Below are 20973 nucleotides of genomic sequence, written 5' to 3'. Positions count from 1 at the left end.
ACACTTGCCATTTAACATTAGTACCAAAGGTTTTAGCTAAATATGTTTTCTGATTCATAATTGAACGATGATCAATTATTTGTAAAACTTTAAATGCTGAATAGAAATTATAGTTATAAATTATCCGGAAATACAAATTCAAGTAGCATGAAAACATATTCCCAAATATGCTTCGAAGAATGGCAAACTTACAAGAATTGTGGTCAAATCAAATTTGATATCAAGTGACACAAAACTGAAAATCATATAACATTTTTCTATAGTCCTGATAAAAAAAGATGATACCAACATTCTTATACCTCGTATAAATACAAAAAAAATATTACAAATAAAATTTTCAATTGGTGACAAAAAGTGAAATTTAGTACTGAGGCTTCTAATAAATTTAGTATGACACAAGACTGAAATGTTGATCAAGTGATTGAAGATGTGAGGCTTCAAGTAAATTTAGTATGACACAAGACTGAAATGTTGATCAAAGCGATTGAAGATGTGTGAGGCTTCAAGTAAATTTAGTATGACACAAGACTGAAATGTTGATCAAAGTGATTGAAGATGTGTGAGGCTTCAAGTAAATTTAGTATGACACAAGACTGAAATGTTGATCAAAGCGATTGAAGATGTGTGAGGCTTCAAGTAAAGTTAGTATGACGCAAGACTGAAATGTTGATCAAAGCGATTGAAGATGTGAGGCTTCAAGTAAACTTAGTATGAGGCAAGACTGAAATGTTGATCAAAGCGATTGAAGATGTGAGGCTTCAAGTAAACTTAGTATGAGGCAAGACTGAAATGTTGATCAAAGTGATTGAAGATGTGAGGCTTCAAGTAAACTTAGTATGAGGCAAGACTGAAATGTTGATCAAAGTGATTGAAGATGTGAGGCTTCAAGTAAACTTAGTATGAGGCAAGACTGAAATGTTGATCAAAGTGATTGAAGATGTGTGAGGCTTCAAGTAAACTTAGTATGAGGCAAGACTGAAATGTTGATCAAAGTGATTGAAGATGTGTGAGGCTTCAAGTAAATTTAGTATGATGCAAGACTGAAATGTTGATCAAAGTGATTGAAGATGTGAGGCTTCAAGTAAACTTAGTATGAGGCAAGACTGAAATGTTGATCAAAGTGATTGAAGATGTGAGGCTTCAAGTAAACTTAGTATGAGGCAAGACTGAAATGTTGATCAAAGTGATTGAAGATGTGAGGCTTCAAGTAAATTTAGTATGACACAAGTTAGCAAGAGACTGAGAGGTTGGTCTATTGAAGTTGTGACTCAGTAATATTTTAAGTTGCAAATGAATTATAACTTAATTTTACGCTTTGTTCTTTGTAAAAAAAAAAAAAAATGTCATAAAAACTGACAGCAGCATTTATGATTGTTAAGACTTAATCTGTATAATGGCAAAGACAACAACAGATTTTAGGATCTATAGAAAAAAAAAATATTAGTTTAGCAGATGAATTCTAACAACTAACGTTAACAGATTACGCAATATCAAGGTACTTAAGAGCCTCACTGTATATAGATCTACATAATTTTTAAAATTACTAATTCTCCCCACACCTAAATCCATGACATGTATATTTTTTTTATGAAGTCGCAGATTCGAATTTCCATTTGAACAGTAGAACAGAAATTTTCTTGTGATTATTTTGCTGTTGATTGCCTGGCCCTTACGGCCAAGCACGGGCTCTTGCAATATTGCAGCCCGTAGTCTTGTGATTAATGGATGTCCCCATTACATCTGCCGTTTGTCAGGTCAATTTCAAGCAAATGACCAATTATATCCTGAAAAAATATATAATGAATTACTCCTCTTATAATTTAGGACAAATTAGAAGCCTTGATTGGCTAACTGAAACATATAATAAAATCACATAAAAGGGATTTTGACGAAGGAAAAATCTATTTCTGGGAAGAGGCCTGTGACGCCCGGTGAGAAAGGTCCTTCCTTATACCTTTCCTAATATAAATCTTCCAAATATACTAGAGAAAGATAAAAGCATGGAATGCAGAGGTTACAACCCTCGCGCGAACACCTTGTAGGTGTGGTGCTATTGTTTGAGACTAGAGAAAAAAAAAAAATCTTTTCGCTTTTCATAACTAGCGCATATGCGTTTAATTGATTTAGTTTATAAATAGAAATGTTTTAAAATGTGATATAAATAAATAATTTAGATTTTATACAAATATGCAAATTTGTTAGTAATTTCTATTTTTCATAACCATATAAACCTGAACTCTCTACAATAGATATATTGTTCCGGCATAGCTGGAAACTAACTAAACAATACGCTGCTAGTTGGCGGGGTGAGATCAGTCACCCCGCTCACGCACTCACCTAGTATAATGATCCATTTTTGATTGCTAGCACGACTTTCTAGGGGGACAGGTGATGGCGGGCCAAGTATGAGTAAAGAGCTCGGGGTTGTGCCCCAAGAGAGGGGAAGATGAAGGAAGAAAAGACCATTCATCCCAGACTAACGCTGGATAACGACTGACTGCAACTTGTTCAGTAAGGGAGCTGAGGCAACTTACACCGCTTTTTGTGTTGCCACCACAGCATCTATGGAGAAGATATCCAGGTTTCTGCGAGTTATGGTTTGCAGGTAATAGGTTGTAAAGGTACTCTGGTGATGCCAGAATGAATCTGCGCAACAGAGAAGTCTTATTTGAATGTTAGGGCAGTGCTTAGTTCCTAACAAAGGGAGCTCTGCGTATTCGTTCCTGACGAGGAGAGCCACGGTGCCAAGCACAGCCCATGAATTGTGGAATCCTTGTTGAGAACATCTTTTAGAGATTCTCCTCTTGACCCTGCCTGAGCTTTCTCTGAAATCATGCCTCAATGCTCTCGAATCATTGAAAAGGGAGGTCAGCGGTTACACGAAGGAGACTCCCCCTTCGGAGAGACCCAAAATCACATTCCGCACCAGGATTCTGAGTCTTGGCTGCGCAGCGCACTCAGAGACACACTTGAGTGTAATTTGTCCCTCATTAACTTGGCTGGGCTATGTCGAGGAAGAGACCATGTCCCTTTCAGACTTTAATAATAGAGACCCAAACGAGAAAGAAGAAAAGACTGAAGAGTCAAGCCATGATCTGACGCCTGACAAGTGGTAAGAAAGTCATCCTTTCCGAGGAGGTGGTTTAACTTCCGATTGAGAACAAATAAGCTCGACAAGTTATATGAAGGGACACAATTCTGTCGAGGAGTAAATGAAAACCTTGTTCATTCTAAAGACTAACCTCAAGGCAGTACAGTAGTTTATCATAGCCTCGACTGAGCTAGGTAATATTATCAGCAAGGGTTTGAAGTTCATCAAACAGAGCATAAAAGCTGAAAAGAAAGCACAAAAACTAATAGGTTACATAAAGACACAATTCAAATACAGAAACAAAGACACTGTACTACAGCTGTACACATCACTATTAAGACCCCATCTAGAACATGGAGTCCAATTCTGGGCTCCGAGTATTCGGAGGGATAGACTGGAAGCAGTTCAAGCTAAAGATGGTAATCTCTACTGTACCTCCTAACTCAGGTCTCTTTTTTGCTCTGATCCTACAGGACTCAAGTTACCACTAGAGGGGACTAAAGATACGACATTCACCAGGAACCAGACGTTCCCAGAAAATCAGTAACACCAACGAGCGCAGACGTCACTGCACCAGTAAGAAGTCTTGTTTGAGGAAGGAACCTGCCGCTTCCCCGGGTCTTTTTCCTGATTGGACAAAACGACTTTGCCTCTTTTGAGGTCATTTACCTTTCTAGATATGCCAGTTTTCATGAAAGTTGTGGGGATGAATTCTAGCTGTTTTTGCCAATCCCCAACCGAGGCAGAACCCGGAAGATTGACTCAGTATTGAAGAAGAATCTCCCCTAAGTCTGCTAGAATCAATCACTCATTTAAGCAGGGTGGATGCCATTGGCACTCTCTCTCTAAAAATAAAAAAATTCCACTTTCGACTAATTTTCAGAGATTATCAAGTAATTCTGTAAGTGATATCCTAGCCATGCTTATGAACAAATCTTCACAATATTCAGCAAGGGAACCCCCAAATATATCTATAAAAGAGATTTAATAAAAAATACAGAATTTGTACCATTAAGGGTAATAGGATGTTTTGATTTACTTACTTTAGAATTACAAGCTTAGCACAGCCTTATCAGTCAAACTGAACTAGAACTCATACTTACAAATAGGTACCATGATTACTGTTTATAGACAAACCTAGGAAGATCATTTTCTGACCCTTGCTTTTTAGATAGAAATATAATATCAGTTAATGAACGGGAAGAGTCCGTGTAAAATTTAATTTACTGTGCATTTTAATATTCACCATAATAATTTCATGTAAATTTACATGGCAACTATCTACTCACAAAGCTCTAGTAATCAGCCTTCATCTAAACATCTTCCCCTCAATATAAGCTATAGAGACCAGTCTTATGAAGTACTCTTTTGATAAACACCTAGCATTGAGACTATTTTAGAACAATGTAGCAACCTAAATCAACTACTAATTCTATTTGATACATCCTTCTCCTCACCTGAAAACAAGACATAAGTATAAAGATGACCGACTCCAGATTAAAAAGGATTTTGATGTAGGAAAAATCTATTTTTGGGTGAGATGGCCATGTCGTCCTGCATGGCAGCTTCCTCCTGTATAATATTTCTGCAAGTGATATTACAATAGAATTACCGTCAGGTATCACGGGGTTCTAACCCCCAGAACGACTATCCGAAGATATTTTTCCCTGTTGGAGCCCTTGGGCTTATAGCATCTTGCTTTTCCAACTAGGGTTGTAGCTTGGCTAGTAATAATAATAATAATAATAATAATAATCAGGGACTTATCCGAAGATAACCATAGATATCTGTACCCCCAATAGACTTTACCTGCAACACTGCATGGCACCTCCAATGTCCTACTTAACCCTTTCACCCCCAAAGGACGTACTGGTACGATTCACAAAAGCCATTCCTTTACCCCCATGGACGTACCGGAACGTCCTTGCAAAAAAATGCTATAAAAATTAGTTTTTCCTATTTTTTGATAATTTTTTGAGAAAATTCAGGCATTTTCCAAGAGAATGAGACCAACCTGACCTCTCCATGACAAAAATTAAGGCTGTTAGAGCAATCTAAAAAAAATATATTTCAAAATATGCTAGGAAAAAAATAACCCCCAGGGGGTTAAGGGTTGGAAATTTCCAAATACCCCTGGGGTAAAAGGGTTAACTAGAGACTATATAATACAGCTTGATAACATTCGGTGTTGGGTAAAATTATAATGTTTATATAAGTAGTCACAAATGAAACAAAACAAAAAGGGAACCTCATAGAGAGTAGAGGTCCCCTTTTTGTTTTGTTTCATTGTTGGTGTCGGCTACCCCCCAAAATTGGGGGAAGTGCCTTGGTATATGGATATGGATGGATAAGTAGTCACTAAAGATAAGTTGGTGAATTAATTGGTCTATGTTATCTTAATTGAACCTAAATGTTTAAGTCTATTGCTAGAAATAGTTATACTTCAGTCCTGGAAGGAAAATTGTGATATTAATCAAATATATCCTGTTATAATAATGGAGGCAGCATGAGGAAGGGCAGTGAATGGTGGAATGAAGGAGTGAAGGTAAAAGTGGAAGAGAAAAAGAGGGCTTTTGAAGAATGGCTGCAGAGTAATAGTATAGAGAAGTATGAAAAATATAGAGAGCAAAAGGTGGAAGTAAAGCGCAAGGTACGTGAGGCAAAGAGGGCAGCTGACCTGAGGTGGGGTCAGGGACTGGGTCAGTCATATGAAGAGAATAAGAAGAAGTTTTGGAAAGAAGTGAAGAGAGTAAGAAAGGCCGGCACAAGAATTGAAGAGACAGTGAAAGATGGAAATGGAAGGTTGTTAAAAGGAGAGGAGGCAAGGAAAAGGTGGGCGGAATATTTTGAAAGTTTGCTGAATGTTGAGGATGATAGGGAGGCAGATATAATTGCGGTTCCAGGTGTTGAGGTGCCAGTGATGGGAGATGAGAATGAGAGAGAGATTACAATAGAGGAAGTGAGGAGAGCACTAGATGAAACGAGAGTAGGAAAAGCATCGGGTATGGATGGTGTGAAAGCCGAGATGTTGAAGGAAGGGGGTGTGACTGTACTTGAATGGTTGGTGAGATTGTTTAATGTGTGTTTTGTGTTGTCAATGGTACCAGTAGATTGGGTCTGTGCATGTATTGTACCACTATATAAGGGTAAGGGAGATGTGCATGAGTGTTGTAATTCAAGAGGTATTAGTTTGTTGAGTGTAGTTGGAAAAGTGTATGGTAGAATACTGATTAATAGGATTAAGGATAAAACAGAGAATGCAATCTTGGAAGTACAGGGTGGTTTTAGAAGAGGTAGGGGTTGTATGAATCAGATTTTTACAGTTAGGCAGATATGCGAGAAATATTTAGCAAAAGGTAAGGAGGTGTATGTTGCGTTTATGGATCTGGAGAAAGCATATGATAGAGTTGATAGGGAAGCAATGTGGAATGTGATGAGGTTATATGGAGTTGGTGGAAGGTTGTTGCAAGCAGTGAAAAGTTTCTACACAGGTAGTAAAGCATGTGTTAGAATAGGAAATGAGGTGAGCGATTGGTTTCCGGTGAGAGTGGGGCTGAGACAGGGATGTGTGATGTCGCCGTGGTTGTTTATCTTGTATGTTGATGGAGTGGTGAGAGAGGTGAATGCTAGAGTGCTTGGACGAGGATTAAAACTGGTAGGCGAGAATGATCATGAATGGGAGGTAAATCAGTTGTTGTTTGCGGATGATACTGTACTGGTAGCAGACACAGAAGAGAAGCTTGACCGACTAGTGATAGAATTTGGAAGGGTGTGTGAGAGAAGGAAGTTGAGAGTTAATGTGGGTAAGAGTAAGGTTATGAGATGTACGAGAAGGGAAGGTGGTGCAAGGTTGAATGTCATGTTGAATGGAGAGTTACTTGAGGAGGTGGATCAGTTTAAGTACTTGGGGTCTGTTGTTGCAGCAAATGGTGGAGTGGAAGCAGATGTACGTCAGAGAGTGAATGAAGGTTGCAAAGTGTTGGGGGCAGTTAAGGGAGTAGTAAAAAATAGAGGATTGGGCATGAATGTAAAGAGAGTTCTATATGAGAAAGTGATTGTACCAACTGTGATGTATGGATCGGAGTTGTGGGGAATGAAAGTGATGGAGAGACAGAAATTGAATGTGTTTGAGATGAAGTGTCTGAGGAGTATGGCTGGTGTATCTCGAGTAGATAGGGTTAGGAACGAAGTGGTGAGGGTGAGAACGGGTGTAAGAAATGAGTTAGCGGCTAGAGTGGATATGAATGTGTTGAGGTGGTTTGGCCATGTTGAGAGAATGGAAAATGGCTGTCTGCTAAAGAAGGTGATGAATGCAAGAGTTGATGGGAGAAGTACAAGAGGAAGGCCAAGGTTTGGGTGGATGGATGGTGTGAAGAAAGCTCTGGGTGATAGGAGGATAGATGTGAGAGAGGCAAGAGAGCGTGCTAGAAATAGGAATGAATGGCGAGCGATTGTGACGCAGTTCCGGTAGGCCCTGCTGCTTCCTCCGGTGCCTTAGATGACCGCGGAGGTAGCAGCAGTAGGGGACTCAGCAGTATGAAGCTTCATCTGTGGTGGAAATGTGGGAGGTTGGGCTGTGGCACCCTAGCAGTACCAGCTGAACTCGGCTGAGTCCCTGGTTAGGCTGGAGGAACGTAGAGAGTAGAGGTCCCCTTTTTGTTTTGTTTCTTGTTGTTGTCGGCTACCCCCCAAAATTGGGGGAAGTGCCTTTGGTATATGTATGTATGTATAATAATCAATCAGCTGGACTCGCCTCAAACATCTAACAAGGGGTCTCAGGTGAAATCAGTTCATGAATAACTTTTGGGAGTATAGTCCACGAGCCTGGGGGGTTGGTCGTTACCATTTTGGGGCAGGAAATCTCATAGTGATTAACTGAAAGACCAAGTCTTCAAAAATGTTATTTTTATTAGTAAAATAAATTTTTGAATATACTTACCCGATAATCATGTAGCTGTCAACTCCGTTGCCCGACAGAATTCTATGGAGGGATACGCCAGCTATCACAATACTAGAAGGGGGTGTACTTACCAGCGCCACCTGTGGCCAGGTACTATAGTACTTCTTGTTGACACCTCCTCAATTTTTCCTCGGTCCACTGGTTCTCTATGGGGAGGAAGGGAGGGTCGATTAAATCATGATTATCGGGTAAGTATATTCAAAAATTTATTTTACTAATAAAAATAACATTTTTCAATATTAAACTTACCCGATAATCATGTAGCTGATTCACACCCAGGGGGGTGGGTGAAAACCAGTGTACAAGATTAAAGGATAGCTAAGTATCCCATATTTCATATAACAGTTATCTCAAATAACAATGAAATAATAAGTACCTGGTAAGGAAGTCGAATTGAACCGTTACTCTGCCTCTTTTTTAAGTTCGTCTTCCTTACTGAGCGCAGCGTTCCTCTTGGAGGCTGAATCAACCCAAAGGTGCTAAAGTATATAGGGTTGCAACCCCTACTAAAGGACCTCTACAAAACCTCTAACCCAGGCGCTTCTCAAGAATGAATAGACCACCCGCCAAATCAAAAGGATGCGGAAGGCTTCTTAGCCTACCGTAACAACCATAAAAACAACAATAAAAGTATTCAAGAGAAAGGTTAAAAAGGTTATGGGATTAAGGGAATGTAGTGGCTGAGCCCTCACCTACTACTGCACTCGCTGCTACGAATGGTCCCAGGGTGTAGCAGTTCTCGTAAAGAGACTGGACATCTTTAAGATAAAATGATGCAAACACTGACTTGCTCCTCCAATAGGTTGCATCCATTATGCTCTGCAGAGAACGGTTTTTATTAAAGGCCATCGAAGTAGCTACGGCTCTTACTTCGTGGGTCCTTACCTTCAGCAATGCAAGGTCTTCCTCCTTTAAGTGAGAATGGGCTTCTCTAATCAGAAGCCTTATATAATACGAAACCCCGTTCTTGGACATGGGCCTCGACGGTTTCTTGATGGCACACCATAAGGCTTCTGACTGTCCTCGAATAGGTTTAGACCTCTTAAGATAATACTTGAGAGCTCTGACAGGGCAAAGAACTCTCTCTAGTTCGTTACCTACCATGTTGGAGAGGCTAGATATTTCAAACGATCTAGGCCAAGGACGTGAAGGAAGTTCGTTCTTTGCTAGGAATCCGAGCTGAAAAGAACATGTTGCAGATTCGGTCGTGAAACCAATGTTCTTGCTGAAGGCATGAACCTCACTGACTCTCTTAGCTGTTGCAAGGCAGACGAGAAAAAGAGTCTTGAGGGTAAGGTCCTTGAAGGAAGCTGACTGGAGAGGTTCGAACCTAGGTGACATAAGGAACCTTAAGACTACGTCTAGGTTCCAGCCTGGAGTGGATAGACGACGCTCTTTAGACGTCTCAAAAGACTTAAGGATGTCTTGAAGGTCCTTGTTGGAAGAAAGGTCCAAACCTCTGTGGCGGAGAACTGAAGCCAACATACTCCTATACCCTTTAATCGTAGGGGCTGAAAGGGATCTCTCATTCCTAAGATGTAGAAGGAAGTCAGCTATTTGGGTCACAGAGGTATTGGTAGAGGATACTGAATTGGCTCTACACCAGCTCCGGAAGACTTCCCACTTAGATTGGTAGACTCTACGAGTGGAAACCCTTCTTGCTCTGGCAATCGCACTGGCTGCCTCCTTCGAAAAGCCTCTAGCTCTAGCGAATCTTTCGACAGTCTGAAGGCAGTCAGCCGAAGAGCGTGGAGGTTTGGGTGCAACCTGTCTACGTGAGGTTGACGTATAAGGTCCACTCTTAGAGGTAGAGTCCTGGGGATGTCGACTAGCCATTGAAGTACCTCTGTGAACCATTCTCTTGCAGGCCAAAGGGGAGCAACCAGCGTCAGCCGTGTCCCTTCGTGCGAGATGAATTTCTGCAGAACTTTGTTTATTATCTTGAACGGTGGGAATGCGTAAAGGTCGAGATGGGACCAGTTCAGTAGAAAAGCATCCACATGAACTGCTGCAGGGTCTGGAACTGGGGAACAGTACAGCGGAAGTCTCTTGGTTATGGAGGTGGCAAACAGATCTATGGTAGGTTGACCCCACAAGGTCCAAAGTCTGTTGCACACACTCTTGTGGAGGGTCCATTCCGTGGGAATGACCTGATTCCTTCTGCTTAGGCGATCTGCTGAGACGTTCATATTGCCCTGAATGAACCTCGTGACCAGAGTGAGGTTTAGACCTCTTGACCAAATGAGGAGGTCCCTTGCGATCTCGTATAGGCTCCTCGAATGGGTCCCTCCTTGCTTGGAGATGTAAGCCAAGGCTGTGGTGTTGTCTGAGTTCACCTCCACCACTTTGCCTAGCAGGAGGGACTTGAAGTTCAGCAGGGCTAAATGAACTGCTAGTAGCTCCTTGCAGTTGATGTGGAGCATTCCCTGTTCCTCGTTCCACGTTCCCGAGCATTCCTGTCCGTTCAAGGTCGCACCCCAGCCCGAGTCCGATGCATCTGAGAAGAGATGAAGATTGGGGGTCTGAATAGCCAACGATAGGCCCTCCCTGAGAAGGAGATTGTTCTTCCACCACAAGAGAGTGGTCTTCATCTCTTGGGTGATTGGGATAGAGACTGCTTCGAGAGTCGAACCCTTGTCCCAATGAGCTGCAAGATGGAATTGAAGAGGGCGGAGGTGGAGTCTCCCTAGTTCGACGAACAGGGCCAGTGATGAAAGGGTCCCTGTGAGACTCATCCACTGTCTCACCGAGCAACTGCTCCTCTTCAGCATGCTCATGATGCACTCTAGGGCTTGGCTTATCCTGGGGGCCGATGGAAAAGCCCGAAAATCCTGCATTGAAACTTATGATAATGACCCAACAACACTGGTAACACCTAAGGACTATGACTCATGGTTCGTGCTAGCAGACAATTTAAGCTTGGAGGTGTTGTGACATATTTCTAGGGACTGAACCCATTGGGATTCCTTATATAAACTGAGTCCATGTTTCCACATTGATATACTGGCCCTAGGATAGGGAAGAACATATTTCTTTGGTATATACTTTATATTGGAGTCCCTAATCTAGCCTAATAATTAAGTCTTTGTGGACTAATGTATACAGTTCCTAAAACTCTGAAGCCAGTTAACCCTTTTACCCCCAGGCTGTTTGGAAATTTCCAACCCTTAACCCTCAAGGGGTTATTTTTTTCCCAGCACATTTTGCAGTATATTTTTTTTTTAAATTGCTCTAACAGCCTTAATTTTTGTCATAGTGAGGTCAGGTTGGTCTCACTCTCTTGGAAAATGCCTGAATATTTTCAAAAAATTATCAAATATATGAAAAAAAAAATGTTTATAGCATATTTTTGCAAGGACGTACCGGTACTTCCATGGGGGTAAAGGGATGGGTTTTGTGAAACGTACCAGTACGTCCTTTGGGGGTTAAAGGGTTAAGAAGCTAATTGAATAATAGCGTCAGTTTCATTCACTATGGTAATCTTCCTCTCAACTTCCTGATTGATAGGATGCATATCAGTGCTTCTTGAAATCATTAGAAAAAAGGTACTTGGCAGTTTAGTTTTGGAGAACACATTGAAAAAGTGCAAATTTTAATGAATAATATAGAATCTTAATCTGATCTTTTTGTGTAAATTTACAGCACATACAAATTCTGACTGTAAAAACTGAATAACCCTTACCTTTCTTATTAGGCCAAAGGCTTTGCCAAATTTTTCACACTGATTCACATGATTAGAAATCCATTTTGGTAAAGCTTGAATTGATGTGGGTCTGTTATATTGATGGTCTAGAAGAAGGATACTCGCATAATCATTTCTGAAAGAAATTTGATAGATTAAAGATTGCTAACAGAAACCAGTTAACCCTTTTACCCCCGGGGTATTTGGAAATTTCCAACCCTTAACCCCCAGGGGGTTATTTTTTTCCCAGCACATTTTGCAGTATATTTTTTTTTAAATTGCTCTAACAGCCTTAATTTTTGTCAGAGAGAGGTCAAGTTGGTCTCATTCTCTTGGAAAATGCCTGAATTTTCTCATAAAAATTATCAAAAAATATAAAAAAACTAATTTTTATAGAATTTTTTTGCAAGGACGTACCGGTACGTCCATGGGGGTAAAGGGATGGCTTTTGTGAAACGTACCAGTACGTCCTTTGGGGGTAAAAGGGTTAAAATTCCTATTCTTCTCTCAAAGAATTTGTTTTGAATTAAAAGGAGGAAATTTCGGTTAAAATGAGTTTTAAAGTGGTTTGGATACCTGGCAGGAGTAACCAAGGGGTATGGGAGAAATATCAAAGCAACAAAGAATACTAGGTATAAATAATAAAGGCTTTAGGACAACCTTATGACAGTCTGTGTCAACATGGGAATGTAAAAAGTGATTTATAGCAGGAACAATTTATCACTGAAATTTAACCACTTATAAATAATCTTAATGCCTGATGCTCATTTACTCTAAATATTAATAAAATGTAACTAATGAAGATGACCCAGTATTACTGTCCCACATACACAAATATGACAAATTTGTAGGTAATTTGTATTTTTCCTGACTATACAAACCTTAGCTATTTAATATGGGTCATTATTTTCGGCGTAGCTGAAATGAGGAGTCATTAGAATTTTAACGAGGGTTTACTACCCCACCGCTAGTTAGCGAGGGGTAGGGAGGGTAACCTGCTCCCCCCCCTCACACACACCTATGATGAGCTCACTTTGCTTAGAGGTAGGACTTCACGGGGGATAGGGCTGGCGAGCAAGTTTGATTAAATAGCTAAGGTTTGTATAGTTAGGAAAAATACAAATTACCTACGAATTTGTCATTTGTTCCGTAACTGAAATACAAACCACGCTATTTAATATGGGTGACTCACCCCTTAGGAAGGGTGGTAAGTCCCACCCAGTACTGGCTTTTGGCTTTGCCCAGGGACTCAGTATCTGAGTGTGTCAGCACTCAACAATAAGGAGTCCCTACACCTCGCTAGAACCTTGCTGCGCAAGGGCTGCGGCCTACGTAAGCTGTATGTGAAGGTCTGAAGTGTGACTCGACCTAGGAAGTTGACCTGTAGTCCCTTAGAAGAAAACTTTAGGCTAGGACTCTCCCAATACCACCTCGTCAGGGTATGGGGACATGACAGTATTATCTTAATACTCGGAACACAAGGAAATCACAAATTTTTAAGTACTGTAATTTGTATTTTTCCTAACATACTTACCTAGAACTACCTTCTTAGGAGTTACTGGTTAACTCTACCTAACCGACCAGCTTTTTGTATAGTTTACCCTCTTCCCGTTTTCTACGAGGTCAACCTCTGGCAGTGTGGTACGTGCCCCGAGGCGACCCGGGGTCGGGCAGCGTGCTAGCTCAGGTCGAATCGTCAGTAAGTTTCGTTGGAACAGGTATTACTCGATCCTGCAGGTTCTCGGGGAAGGATGGGTGGGCCATAACCCGAAGGTAGTTCTAGGCAAGTATGTTAGAAAAATCAAAAATTTTAAGTAATTTTTATTTTTCCTAACATACTTACCGAGAACTACTTTCTTAGGAGTTACCTGTAACCACCTCTCTACCGACCAGAGTTTTGTGTAGTGTACCCCCCACCCTGTTTTCTAAGGAGGCCTACCCCCGGCATTAAGGAACGTGCCCCGAGGGTAGGCTTATCGAAGGTCGATGTCCGCCCGGGTCAACAGCTTCAGTAAGTTCTATTGGATTAGCACAATGCTTGCAAGGGAAGAGAGGCACTCGGGGAAGGAAGGGAGGGCCATTACCCGAAAGTAGTTCTCGGTAAGTATGTTAGGAAAAATAAAAATTACTTAAAATTTTTGATTTGTTCCAACACGAATACTTACCTCAAACTACTTTCTTAGGAGACTTGCACTTTAGGAGGCGGGAGTGCTATTCTGACCCCCTGAACTGGGAAGCGGAGGCCAAGAGGCCCAAGGATAACGGTACCTACTAGAAAACGGATGAGAGGGTAACTACACAAGAGTTCACGTTAGTGTCTAAGTACTCACCCTTTGAAAAAACTTCTTCCGATGCTTATTCCAGTAGCGTAGTCGTGAAGAATGTGTTATCCAATGGTATAAGTTGGTACTCCCCGATGAGGCTAGGAAGCAACTGGGTAGGATGGAAGGAAGCTGCACCTGTGTCTCCCGGTTGCTAGCCGTCATTGAGCCTGGGGCTTTTACCGTTACACCGCTTGGAGGGCGGAGATGACTGTTCCAATGGAGAACCCGTCTAAGGACTTCCTCAAGTAGTCCTTGAGGTAATGGGCAGTAAAGGTTGACTGGTTCGACCAAGTACCTGCTCGCAGGATCCGACCTACTGCCATGTTTTTCTCAAAGGCTAAGGAGGTGCTCAGGCCCCTGATGTCATGAGATCGGGGGGTACCTGGCACTGCTATGCCTTCTTCCTTGTAGGCTCTGGCAATAACTCTTCTCAACCAGAAGGAAATGGTGTTCTTGGACACTTGCTTCTTAGTGATACCCGTGGATACGAAGAGGCTCTTGATGCCTGGGCGGAGATGAGCCGTTCTTTCAAGGTATTTTCTAATTGTCCGTACAGGGCATAATTTCAAATCCTCTGAATTACTCGTCCTAGGGATGGCAGGTATTGAAAAACCTTCGAACCTCGGATCCCAGACTGCTGGGTTCTGAGTCTTAGCCACAAAAGAAGGAACGAACTTGAGGGATACTTCTTTCCCCCCCTTCAAATGAGAAACGTCATATGACAGACCATGGATCTCACCCACTCTCTTAGCAGACGCCAAGGCCAGTAAGAAGACGGCCTTGAGGGTGAGATCTCTGTTCACGATATCTTTCAAAGGTTCAAAGGGGGGGCCACACAACATCTTCAGGACCTTGGCTAAGTCCCACTGGGGCACCCTACTCGCCTGTGGGGGGCAGGACTGCTCGAAACTCTTGACAAGCATCGCTATGTGCCTCGAGGCCCCCAGGTCGATGCCCTTCAGGAGGAAGACTTGGCCTAAGGCGGCCCGAACCCCTTTTATGGCTGGGATTGATATTCCCACCTTGTCTCTAAGAAACACCAGAAAACCTGCTATGTCTGGGACAGAGGCCTTAAGAGGTTTAATGCGCTTTTCAGAGCACCACTTCGTGAAGGAGGCCCACTTAGCCTGGTAGACCGCGGCTGACGACTTTCTCAGGTATAGCGACATTCTCTTAGCAGTGGATGAATAATATCCTTCTTTCTTCAGGAGCCGCTCGATAGTCTCCAGGCGTGAAGATGTAGGGAGAGTGGGTTGTCGTGGAGCCTGAGAAAATGAGGTTGATGCAGAAGGTCTGACCTGTCGGGCAGAGGCCACGGTGGTTGACTCGCCAGGTCTTTTAGGTCTGCGAACCACTCTCTCTCCAGCCACCAGGCCGCTACCAAAGTCATCTTTAGGTTTCGGGCTGTCCTTACTCTGTTGAGCACTTGCCTTATCAACGTGAAAGGGGGAAAAGCGTACACATCTAGATTGTCCCACTTGTGCTGAAAGGCGTCTGCTAAGGCTGCTTTCGGGTCTGGTACAGGAGAACAATATACGGGGAGTTGGGCGTTGAGTTTTGTTGCAAAGAGGTCCATCACCGGGGAACCCCAACGTTGGATGATGAGCTTAGCTACTTCTGGAAGAAGGGACCATTCTGTTCCTACTATCTGGCCCACTCTGCTGAGACCGTCGGCCAGCACGTTTTTCTTCCCGGGAATGAACCTCGCTAATAACACCACTTGGTTCTCTTCTGCCCAATCTAGAATTTTTATGGTGAGATCGCACAATTCCTTCGACTTCAAGCCTCCTTGCTTCTTTATGTATGCTACTACCGTGGCGTTGTCGCACATCAACGCCACGGTGTTTCCCTTTAGCAGATCCACGAAGTGTAGGCAAGCCTTCTGGACTGCCTTCAACTCCAGGACATTGATGGGGAGTTCCTTTTCTCCGTCCAACCAGGTCCCTCGTGCTGTTTTGTCAAGGAGATGGGCTTCCCTTCCTTGGTTTGAGGCGTCTTGTGAACAGTAGTAACTCGGGGGGGTCGCTCCCGAAGGGTATCCCCTTGAGTGAGTTCGACCGGCCAGAGGTGCCATCCTACCGAGGTACTGGACTTCATCGGCGGGGACGTCCGCACCAGGGGCCTGGGTTAACGCAGGCATCGCCGATTCAGCGGGGACTCTCGTCCGCTCAAGGGCTCTGGGTGCAGAGGACGCGGTTCCCGTGGGCTGACCCGGCAGCGGGAACTGTTCCTTCCAACCCGAAGGCCGCACCAGCTGGGCTGGTTCGGCCAGGCTGCCCGAAAAGAAGTGCGTTTCCCCCCGCTGGGCGAGGTGAACCGGAGGCTTTGAGGACTTATGCCTTCCTGTAGAGTCCTTCCTGCGAGCTTGGTTGCGAGGGTTTTGAGGACGGCATCCTTGGTGAGAACTCTCTGGACCGGCGGTCCGGGGAACAAGGCACCCTCGAGTCCCGGGGTACGAAGACCCAGTCGCCATCAGGAGACCTACTCCTCTTATACTTACGTCCTGGGGAGCGGGAGAGCTTCCTACTGTACCTGGAGCGCGACCTAGAACGGGAACGCTTGCTCCTGGACCGCTCCCTCCGACGACGGTGTTTTCTCCTGACTTCTTCTCCCGATGAGAAATAATCTTCCGACGAACCCGACGACACTGTACTTATCGTATGTCGGCCGGTAGCGGGGACAGCGGGGGACTTCTTCACGCGTTGAGTGCCCGAGGTCGACGGCTGAAGGAAATCTTCGGGGACTTCCGCGAGGGGGGCCGGGAACAATTCAAGGCGTTCCATGCTAGGGAGCCAGGGGTCCAGGCCCTCTTCCATTCTTAACGGGGACCTACCTGGTGTCTTCGGAAGCCTCCAACCGAAGGCATCATTACCCGAAGATCGTAACTTCTTCTGGTTGTCTCCGCCTACCGAAGACCCTGAAGCACAGGCCCACGAGGGCGGCGAAGACACAGACACCGCGTTACTACCCCACAAGGGGTCATCGGAGGACACGTGCCCCCCCGAGCACAAGGGCCGACTCTCCGGACGCACTACTGGGTTCTTCACTAGGGCCCGCAACCGGCACTGCACTTTCACTAGGTTCTTGGGGAAGGCCGCTTTGTTCCTTCTCTACGACAGACTTACCTCGGCCCCTACTCTGTGTAGGGGACGGCGAAACAGAGGCCCCGTCGGACCACTCACCGGGTGATGGTAGCGGCGAAGTAACGCTAGCTTTTCTGGGGGAACGTTTCGCCGATTTCCTCTTTTTAGTACCGTAACGTACCCACTGGATATCACTCCAGCCTACACACTCGGGGCACGTATCTGCTGACGAACAAACCCTTCCCCTACAGGAGGAGCAAAGGGAGTGAGGGTCCACTTCAGGCTTGGAGAGGAACGCTCCACACGATTTACCGGCCCTAGGCCCCGGACAACGGCGGATTTGCTCCATAATGCACACACGCAAGACACAAGCACGAAGGGAATCAAGGAATACACAGGGTAAGCACACAGGTGGAAGGTGAACACACAGGAGCACCCGGGAAAAGTACACAGGAAAACACAAGTTACCACGCGGGGAACACGTGGGACACTCAGAACACACATAAAGGATCGATAGAGAACGAGGGCGACGTGTTTACACGTCGCGACCAGAGAACTTACTGAAGCTGTTGACCCGGGCGGACATCGACCTACGATAAGCCTACCCTCGGGGCACATTCCTTAATGCCGGGGGTAGGCCTCCTTAGAAAACGGGGTGGGGGGTACACTACACAAAACTCTGGTCGGTAGAGAGGAGGTTACAGGTAACTCCTAAGAAAGTAGTTCGAGGTAAGTATTCGATTCGTGTTGGAACAAATTTAAATTCATAAATTATAACACTCCCAAGTTGAATTCTGCAAGGAAGCCAAACACCTCCCTTTCACTGTATATATTTTTCGTGCCAACTAAAATTAGATGACAGAACAATTCTGCAAGTTTACTATGCTGTATCTAAACACTTAAAATTGAGAAAATTACTGATAATTTGAACATATAACTATCAAACTTATCCCCCTCCCAAAAACATATCATCAATATATAAAAATCAATTAAACGAATGCTTACATGTATATCCACAAGGTCAGCAATTCATTTAAAGTCTTGAGATATGAAACAAAGTATCAAACTTTACAATGATTAGTTAATTTCACGGTTGTAGCTAGTATTTGTGGCCTTTGACCTGGAAGAAGAAAAAAGGTTAATATTTATGAATAAACAAGAGTTCCTACCTTACAAAATTCATACTCTTTAAGTAAGGTACTTTGTACACTAAACTAGCAAATAGGTAGCCTAAAGTTGACAATACTCAAGATTTGTGGAACACATTACGTACTATTCATTAAATTGAATTACACTGACATATTTCTATACAGACAAGTTTCTATAATTAGGATTGACGTTTAAGACAACACTTGTGGCTTGCATGTTGCGGTGAACAGAGAATTTTTTTGAATTTGCTTGATCAAACCTAGGATATTTGAAATCTTACATGTTGACTCCTATAATACATCCTTTCTTAGTCTCCAAACAATACATTTGTGGTAATGGTGCATAGCATCCTGACATGAAACTGGGACTGAATTTAACTGAATTTACATTAAAAATTCCAAACTAATATTGTTACTTTAATGTTAAGCTTTCCTTTACTAAATGACTTACATAAATCATGAACCATCATCCATAAGAAACTGTCACCAATTGGCTTGTAGTCATCATCAAGTATGGGGTGTTCGATGTCGAACGGCCGTGGCCCTCTGCACAAAACTTCTCCATTCATTCCGGTCTTGAGCCTTCCTTTCCAACTCCACCATCGTTAGCCCGCACATCTCCTTGATATTAGCACTCAATCTAGTTTTAGGCCTTCCTCTTGTTCTTGTACCATAGACTGATCCAATTAGTAGCGTTCTTTCCAGAGTACTGTAGTGTGGTTCCGAACCTGGTGTCCAATAAAAGTTAGTTTTCTTTCATCCAAAATGTCAAGTAATCTTTTTTCGATATTGATCTTTTGTAGAACTTCTACGTTAGTCTTTTTCTCAATCCAGCATATCCTAAGGACTCTTCTGTAACACCATAGTTCAAAACTTTCTAATCTTTTCCAATCTGTAGCTTTTAAAACCCAACATTCTGAGCCGTATGATGCGATGGGTGGTTTGTAGTAGAGATGTCTCAAACTCCCAAAACCTGACCATGAACTCTTCAAAGAATATTAAATTGAAAGATGCCACAAGAATATTATATGGGCTACAAGATTCAGGAAACAGTGTTTGGACAGGATAGAAAAAAAAAAAAAACCACTATGCTAGAATTGGTTAAACTATGAACATAGTCATTTTCAAATAAAGAAATAACTGTGGAAGTACATTAAAAGAAAATTAAAAAGTTCATTTAGTGTTTATGATAGCTTTCCTTGGAGAGCATTTTAAAACTGGCAGTGATTTGACATTTCATTTTGCTAGGCTACAGTTTAGAATCAGATTTTTCAAAGTTACTTCAATAAATTTGCAGCAGTGGAGGAGCACATGATCCTTCCTTGGTTCATCTAGTGAAAGCCCTCGAAAATTCACTAATAAAATTAGTACGCTACAAGAAAGTGACAGTCACAAACTTCTTTCAAGTCCCTCACACAGCAAACAGCAGTTTTTCACTAATATTCCATGGATGACTTCACAAGTCCACAATACCTTTCAATGAGCTTTCATCTTTTTCAAAATGCACCATTAAGGAGTACCTGCCGTCCTGAGTCAAAAAATTTGCCAAAATTCCATTTGAAGAATAAAAGAATTGCTTAGGTAAGTTTAGGGAAATTTCAATTTTGTGTGCAATATGAGGTTACCAGCACAATTTAAAAACGTAGTACAGTAACACTATAAAACCTCAAACGGCAGACTTATTGGTCTCCAATATGCTAAGGACAAAACAATACTGTAGTAATCTTCACTTCACTGTCTTGATTTGACTATAAAATAACTTCCAATTTCATAAAAATACAGTACTGTAATGTACTACAAAAACTTGTCCAAAAATATAAAATGTAGCCTACCTGTAATTGAACTAACCTGAAAGCCTTAGTAGTTGGTTTGGATGAGCACACTACAGGGGAACAAACGCATATGAAGAGCTGCCACAATGTGGTACTGAAACCATGCTTCTATTGCATGCACCACTGGCTCATGTTATGAACCCCTGCTACAATGCACTAATGTGAAACCATGCTACTGTTGTATGCATCACTTGCTCACTTGTGTTAAGCATGGGAGCAAATTATCTGAGGCATGTACTGAGCACAGACAAGGGTTGGCGAGGCATAGTTTTCCAATCTAGTCAGAGAGTTATACGTATGAAGCAGTGCATTTATCATTAGACTATGATACAGAGCCCAAACTCCATGTGCACTTCAAGACATTGCCCACAAGTGTATGCATTTGTAGGGAAGGAAGCATGCACTCATTACATCTGCGAGAGCAACACATTTCGGTATCTCTTTCAGGAAGCAGAACTTGTTCCTCCCGATAGGTTTCTTCATCGGACTCGTAGGGGGTTAGACAATGAGAAGTGACTCTAGGGTTAATTATTACAGTATTCAGTCACTTAAGGTCAGATTCCATTACTGTCACAAGCGATCAAGTAAGCCTTTTCATGGAGGGAGTACTATATGGCCAAGGAATTCAAAAAGCATAGCATAGCAATATCAAATGGGACTACTGTATATCAAACATTGACTTCGAGGTAAAGGCTCGCCTGTTTAGCAAGGGTTAACAGTCAAGTCTCCTGGCCTTGTTACTTTAAGAATTAAATCACCATCACCCTTCAGAGTCTTTGTCTCTACAAAGGCTGACAAGGAAGGGTCTGAGGGAACAGTACTGAGGGTTGAAAGAACCATCCAGCCGATTTCT

The 20973-nt window shown here is 42.8% G+C and overlaps 1 long non-coding RNA gene across 1 annotated transcript; it reads right to left on the bottom strand.

Moving 5' to 3' along the window:
* Window positions 1–1678: 1678 nt before the first annotated feature.
* LOC137617917 (uncharacterized) lies at window positions 1679–18261 on the bottom strand. The gene is made up of 3 exons (XR_011039697.1): window positions 18146–18261; window positions 11734–11869; window positions 1679–1784 (listed from the first exon to the last, which is right to left on the bottom strand). It is a non-coding gene; the product is annotated as an uncharacterized lncRNA (long non-coding RNA).
* Window positions 18262–20973: the final 2712 nt, after the last annotated feature.

Source organism: Palaemon carinicauda, chromosome 24 (genome assembly GCF_036898095.1).
Source record: "Palaemon carinicauda isolate YSFRI2023 chromosome 24, ASM3689809v2, whole genome shotgun sequence".
Taxonomy (NCBI): Eukaryota; Metazoa; Arthropoda; class Malacostraca; order Decapoda; family Palaemonidae; genus Palaemon; species Palaemon carinicauda.
The sequence above is the reverse complement of the archived record's forward strand: the minus strand, read 5'-3'. Positions and strand labels throughout refer to the sequence as shown.